The sequence below is a fragment of the Kryptolebias marmoratus genome, linkage group LG14 (assembly GCF_001649575.2).
Source record: "Kryptolebias marmoratus isolate JLee-2015 linkage group LG14, ASM164957v2, whole genome shotgun sequence".
In the NCBI taxonomy this organism is placed as follows: Eukaryota; Metazoa; Chordata; class Actinopteri; order Cyprinodontiformes; family Rivulidae; genus Kryptolebias; species Kryptolebias marmoratus.
In genome coordinates this window covers 18,360,804-18,367,099 of record NC_051443.1, presented here as the reverse complement: position 1 = coordinate 18,367,099, position 6,296 = coordinate 18,360,804, and the positions used below count along the sequence as shown (strand labels likewise).

Below are 6,296 nucleotides of genomic sequence, written 5' to 3'. Positions count from 1 at the left end.
TGCAGCAATTACCTGGATGAAGGATCATGAAGGGAAGGGATTTTATTCACACCTTCTGTGCTGCTGCTGCTTTAGAGAACTGAAAAAAAGCAAATTAATGTTATTTACTACAGTGTAAAATGTTAGAAAATACTGATGAAAACAGGTCCTAAAGTTATAAACTGAGTTTTTGAAGAAAAAGTTTATGGCCAAATGTTTGAGCGTCTAAGAAATATTTCAGATTGCCGTTTTGTTGCTGTACTCCTGCAGGGGTCACTTAAGGCCGATCCAGTCTCTGTATAACCAAAGCCAGAGCTGTGTCTGCATCTTTGGCACAAAGTTGGATTCTTAGTGTGGGTTAGATTAGATTCCACCTGGGTTGCCCCTGGACTCTGATCCTGTATGTTGCGCTCACAGACAGGAACCTCAGCGTCTCGTCTCTTTTTGCAGATATCGAGGTTCTGCTGGTGGTTCAAGCCATGACTTTCAGCATGCAATGGGGTGATTTACAGCCGAGTATGAAGCAGTGATGGCAGGATGGAGCAGGAGACGGAGTGGGTCTTTGTCCACAGTGATGGGCGTCGCTAATCTTTTGATCTACTGGTCCATCTACGTTCCAACCTTTACCTTTGGTTGTGAGGTATCATGATCTCGGGGGAGTTCAGAGTAGAGAAGCTGCTTCTACGCATCAAATGCAGTCAGCTGAGGTGGTTTGGGCATCTTTCGGATGTTTCCTAGGCAAGTCCTAGACCAAGAACTTGCTGGAGGAGTGTCGCTGAGGAGAGGGATGTCTGGGTTTCCCACCTGGACCTGTTGCCCCTGGATCTGAGCAGAGATAAGAACAGAGATGAATAAATGGATGGATGACACTCAAGAGGCCAGGCTGTTTAAAATCTGTGCTACAAGTATTTATGTTGAAAAATGAAGGCAGGAGATAAAGTGTGGCGATAACACACACGCAAACCACATCTGCATACCTTGCATGTCCCTTTTTTATGGGATTGCATGAGTGTGCAATGAGGGTTATTACAATGACTTGAATGTAAATATCAGTCTGCGTTCCATTTTCACCTACAAGCTGCACTTGATTGCTTTTCATCAGCGCAGAGCGAACTGGAGGCACTTAGAGAGGGGCCGGCCCAGAGAGCAGATCAGATGAGAGATTTTAGAAGCTGTATGTGTGAGTGATGAGAGCAGCTTCATCCTGGAACACGCAGCACTCGGGCTCTTATCTCCTCGCAGGCTTACAGAGATCACACAGCAGCGTGGGCAACCTGCATGTTCCAGACACAATAAAGCTGATTATCCCTCTCCCTACTGAAATAAAGAAAAGAAAAGCCTCGCGTGTGAATTAATGAAGGTATTTAACGTCTCATGACAGTGAGATTTGATAAGTCACTACTTTGAGACTGTTCCCTGTGGATTCGTGTTTGACTGTAATATGAACAAACTGCATCTTGTGGTCAGTAAATGTGCGATTCCTATAAAACAAAAAGCAGCAAAGTGAGGCGTTTACGTCCTTATTTTTCTTCTGATTTTAAAGTCCTTAAAATTCTCAGGGACTCAACGGATGTAAATTCTTTAAACCACAACTGTTTCACAAATACAAACCCCATTTCCGTAGAAGTTGTAAAGTTTCCTAAAATGCAATTAAAAACTTAAATCCAATTTGTAAATTTGACACTATTAATCAGACCCAAATTAAAAGTAAAAACAACATTTTAGTTACCCCGTTAAATAAATTGTGTGTAGAATATGTAAATAACCCAAATTTAGCTGCCAGCAACACACACATATATGGAAAGACATTTATGACATTCTGATTTAAGGACTGTCGCAACCAACTGACCGTAAAACACAAAAACGGCTATAACTCAGCCAATCGCAACAATATTTTGCCAAAAATTTGATGTCGTAGTAGCTGAGACTGATCCCCAACACATATTCTGAGAGGTAACAGATTACACAAGAGCTGTTTAAAAATTTCCCATCAACTATTGAAGTCAACTCTGTCTGTTAGCAAAATATCTCAAACCACTGGGCAAAATGTCATGATACTTTCAGGAAATAAATATTGGATGCAGCTCTACAACTGATTTACTTTATGGGACAACTCAATTCAAGATGGCCGCCACAACCAACTGACCATAGCAAATTTAGGAATGACAATAATCCAGTTAGTCTTACAGATTTGGTGTGGTAGTAGCTGAGAGGCATTCACAACAGATACTCCAAGTGCAAAATTTCTGCCTAAAACATTGGCATTAACTGTTGGCACTAAACCAGTTTGTTAGCAAAATATCTTGTGAGCCAAAGCTCACAAAGCGAAAGTGTGTCACCACTCGACGATAAGATGGACCACAGCACCCTTTCCTCCTTGACGTTGTGCACATACCCCGTCTTTACGTCCAAACTGGAGCTCTGAACAGCTTGTTTGGAGTAGCTGTGTTACGGACTGGACACACAAACACACACAACAGTCTGCTCCTAAATATCACAAGGCCGTTTCAGCTGCGACAGCAAGAGATGGATGATGTCTGCACACAAACCTGCCCAGCGACCAAAACAACCGGCCTCTTTCCTCTCCGCTTTGATTGCTGCTCAGAAACGGTTAACATAAACATTGTGGGAGTGTGTCCTTTTAAGCTGCTTTTATTGTCCAGCTGCTGCTCAACCTCTGGATGTAAACTGCTGAGCGCCTGGGATGGGAGGATGATGGAAGGGGTTGGACAAGGTGAGGTTGGTTAATGCAGTTGGAATAACAAAAAGGGAAGAGCTGCTCTCTGAAGTAAGGTGGGAAACTTTTAGAGCAGCGCGTGGAACCGCACATCTGTCTGTTTGTACCGTTAATGTAGAAGCGCCACGGAGATCAGAGAAGGAAAGTGTTTATTGAAACATCTCTCCTAACCGCTTAGCTTCAGTTTGTTATTGTCTTGTGGCAAGCTTAAAGTTGTAGGGCAATAAATACAAAAAAAAGGTTGTATTTACAGCGAAAGGTAAGGAAACTCAATTTAAGGAGGAACAGCAAAATAACTCCTCCAAGCTCCTGGTGTGGGCATGCCGTCCATGTGTAACCTGTGTGTGTCTGAGTGTGGGTGCACATTTTTATAGTGCATGTGTGATTGAGTGGTTCGATGATGGAAACAGCAACAGCCAGCATATCTTCCGCACTTACTCGAGCTTCTTTGAATGTTTCCCAGCTGCATGGTGGCTCATTCAAGAAGCAAGTGTTTGATCACACGGTCTGCGTGTTTGACAGCGAGACACCCATGTGTTGACTTTCTGATTTCTTTGTTTTGATTACATTTCCAGCAAAAGTAGCCCAATTCAAGTTTTTTGTTGCTCATATTTGGCCCATATCTGATTCACTGGTACAAAGCAAGCACCCCGATGTCACATGATCTGAGATCTTTCCCCTTTAGATTATTTTAAAAATGTCTCTAAAAATAACATACAGCTTCTGTTTGTTTGTTTTTTGTCTTTAACTTCAGTTTGAACTTTCACATGAGAATTCATGCAGCTCATTCTGAGTGGCTTCACTATCTCACCTGCGCCACAAGCATTTGGGGTTTTCCTTTCTTATAAGCCAGCCCTACACCAGTCAGCCAAAACTTTATGACCACCACAGATTTTTTTTTCTACAACACAATGTTAAGCCAGATAACTTGCAACCTGTCAATGACATGGATTCTACTTTGACTCTTACCAGCTACATAAACACTTTTGCAGACCAGTTTTCATCTACAAAACTACTCCTGTCTCAATTGGATCAACAGATATGTTTGTATTATCATTATTGCAATTTTATTTTTTATATTTCCCAGGAAACCTGATTGCTGGCCATGCTATTATTAGGCAAATGATAAGCATCCCTACTTTTAGTCTATGCCATTTACTTGAGTAGCATCACATAAGAAAGCCCAGTTTGTACCTGATATGTACTGCATATCTACAGGAACTGGGCTTGTATTGGGTACTAAAATGTACCAGGTAAATATATTAGGCGGTATTACATATTGCTTCTTTTACGTCTCTTGACCAGCCATGATGAATGTATCATCAAACAGTGGCATGACCACATAACCTCCTCACAAATGTTTTTCTTTTTCAATCTAAGTAAAGCCGTAAAATTAAGTTTGTTGTGAATTGGTGCCCCCTGAAAAAGTTAACTATATTGAAATGCAAAAATACCAGAACAGTGTATAGAAAAGCTGACAGTAATGACTCAAACGTAGGCTTAAGACCGACTGACAAGCAAACAGGGATATAAAGAAAAGAAGAAAAATGGGTTGGATGTAGGGGAACCCCTCATTAGTGTGACAGTCCAATGAGTCACTTCTTGAAAAGGCAATAAAGGTTAATTTACTGAGCTTTTTCCTGTGAAGCTCTTATGTGTTCACGCAGCCAGGCCACACACGGCAGCAGATCTGCTCAATCTGCCAAAAGAGCACTCCAGAATAGGAAATATTAATAAGAAGCCACGACCTGCCTGTGTGTGTTTGTGCATGAGTAGATTGGAAGGGTGTGTTGGTTTATAATTGTGCAAATGCACATGTTCCATTGTGTGTGTGTGTGTGTGTGCTTCAGCGTCAGTAAGAGATGTTTCTCAGCTGTTGCAGCGAACATGATGAGAGAAAGCAGCAAGGTTGTGCAAAGGCAGGGTCAGTGTGGTTGCATTCAGATATCATCTAGACTCCGATCCGGTTATTTTTAAGTTGGAGCCATTAACTGGTCAAAGGTTTAAATTATCCCATATGGGTATTGAGCATGAATGTGTTCATGTGAGTAGCGTTTGTCGCAGATAAGCATGGAGTACTTTACTACTGTTTAAGCTCTCATTAAAAGGGGACACCAGATTTAGTTAACAGATCAATAACAGATTGAACTGCATCTGTTAAACAGAAATATTCACTTCACAATGATTTAACAAGAATAAGGCTCTGAAAGCAAGAATTAACCTTTATAATCTGAGAAATAAGTTGATCTAAACCATGAGAATTGTTTGAACATAATCTTTGAAATCTGAGTTTAAGTTCTAGGTTTTCCACACAGAAGAACTTGGATAATTTTAACTATTTTATAAGCTTCTCCACCTTAGAATTTACGCCAGAAGAATGTTAATTCTACCAGATCGACAGATTAGTTTTAAGAATAATCAGATTAGAAGTGTGTTTGTTTATTATCTTGCATCTGTTTAACATGTCGTAACCAGATCCAAACATTGCTTTTCTCATCAACAGGAGGGAAGAAGTTACTGTTATACAGCTGGATTTGGGGTAGACCTTCCTTGGAAATGATGCTTTGCAGGTTGCATGTTCCTGACCGAGCTCGTGGAAGGATGGCATAAATCCAAGAGTCAACTGAGGTCAACAGGTTGTCCAGAAAGTCACCCAAGAGGGTTGAGGTGACAGCTTCTGAGAGGTTTGGAGTCAGGAGCTGGAGCAAAATGCAGCGCCTGAGTAAATTTCTATCTGGACTTATCTTTTAAAGTTACTCTTAGTTCTCGTTAACTTTCCTCACACCACGTTTTCTGCTGCTGGACTTTAAAAACAAACAGTGGCTGGAAAGATGAGTGCAGATCAGAGTAGAAAAAATGGGTCCCTTTATGCTACTTGTTCATACTTTCTGAGAATTTTGAACTTAGATATGCTGTTTCCTTTAGAAGTAGCTGCACTCAGTTCATCAGCAGAGACATCAAAACGCTTTTTTTTTCCGAAATGAACATCTGCTGTAAAATGTCTGACTTTAAGGACAAACGTAAGCTGCTTCATGCAAAAAAGACTTGTATTATATACAGTCCTGCTTAACATTATTGGCACCCCTTCATGATTTGCATAGCTGAGTGAATATCTTCAGAAATAAATGGAAATGTTCAAAACTTATATCAGCAGAATCTTTCAATTTCAGGTCCAAAGTAATTTAACAAAGACAATTACCATTTCAACTTAAATATTTTAATTCCAAAGGACAAAACAGAAAACCAGCATGTGCACTAATATTGACACCCCTCTTTAATATTTGGTTGCACAGCCTTTGGCAGCAATGACGGCCTCCAAACGTTTCTTATATTCATCTATAAGCTTCTTGCACTTCTCGGGTGGCATTTTCTCCCACACTTCTTTTGCAATATGCTCAAGCTCTTGTACATTTGCAGGGTTCCTTTCGCCAATGGCAGATTTCAGCTCCACCCAAAGATTTTCAATTGGATTGAGATCAGGACTCATTGCTGGCCATTTTAAAACAGTCCATTTTTTCCCTTTCAACCAGGCCTGTGTGCTTTGGGTCGTTGTCTTGCTGGAGGACCCAGGATCTTCGCC

The 6,296-nt window shown here is 40.9% G+C and overlaps 1 long non-coding RNA gene across 2 annotated transcripts in view; it reads right to left on the bottom strand.

Moving 5' to 3' along the window:
• The window catches only part of LOC112450333, a 35,160-nt gene that overhangs the window by 2,344 nt on the left and 26,520 nt on the right, over positions 1–6,296 (bottom strand). Inside the window, exons 4-6 of one of the 2 annotated variants that reach the window (XR_003038905.2) lie at positions 1,055–1,253; positions 607–804; positions 13–79 (exon numbers count right to left, since the gene is read on the bottom strand). This is a non-coding gene — a long non-coding RNA (uncharacterized LOC112450333). The remainder of the gene's footprint in view (positions 1–12; positions 80–606; positions 805–1,054; positions 1,254–6,296) is intronic. The other variant, XR_003038907.2, reaches the window with a different exon arrangement.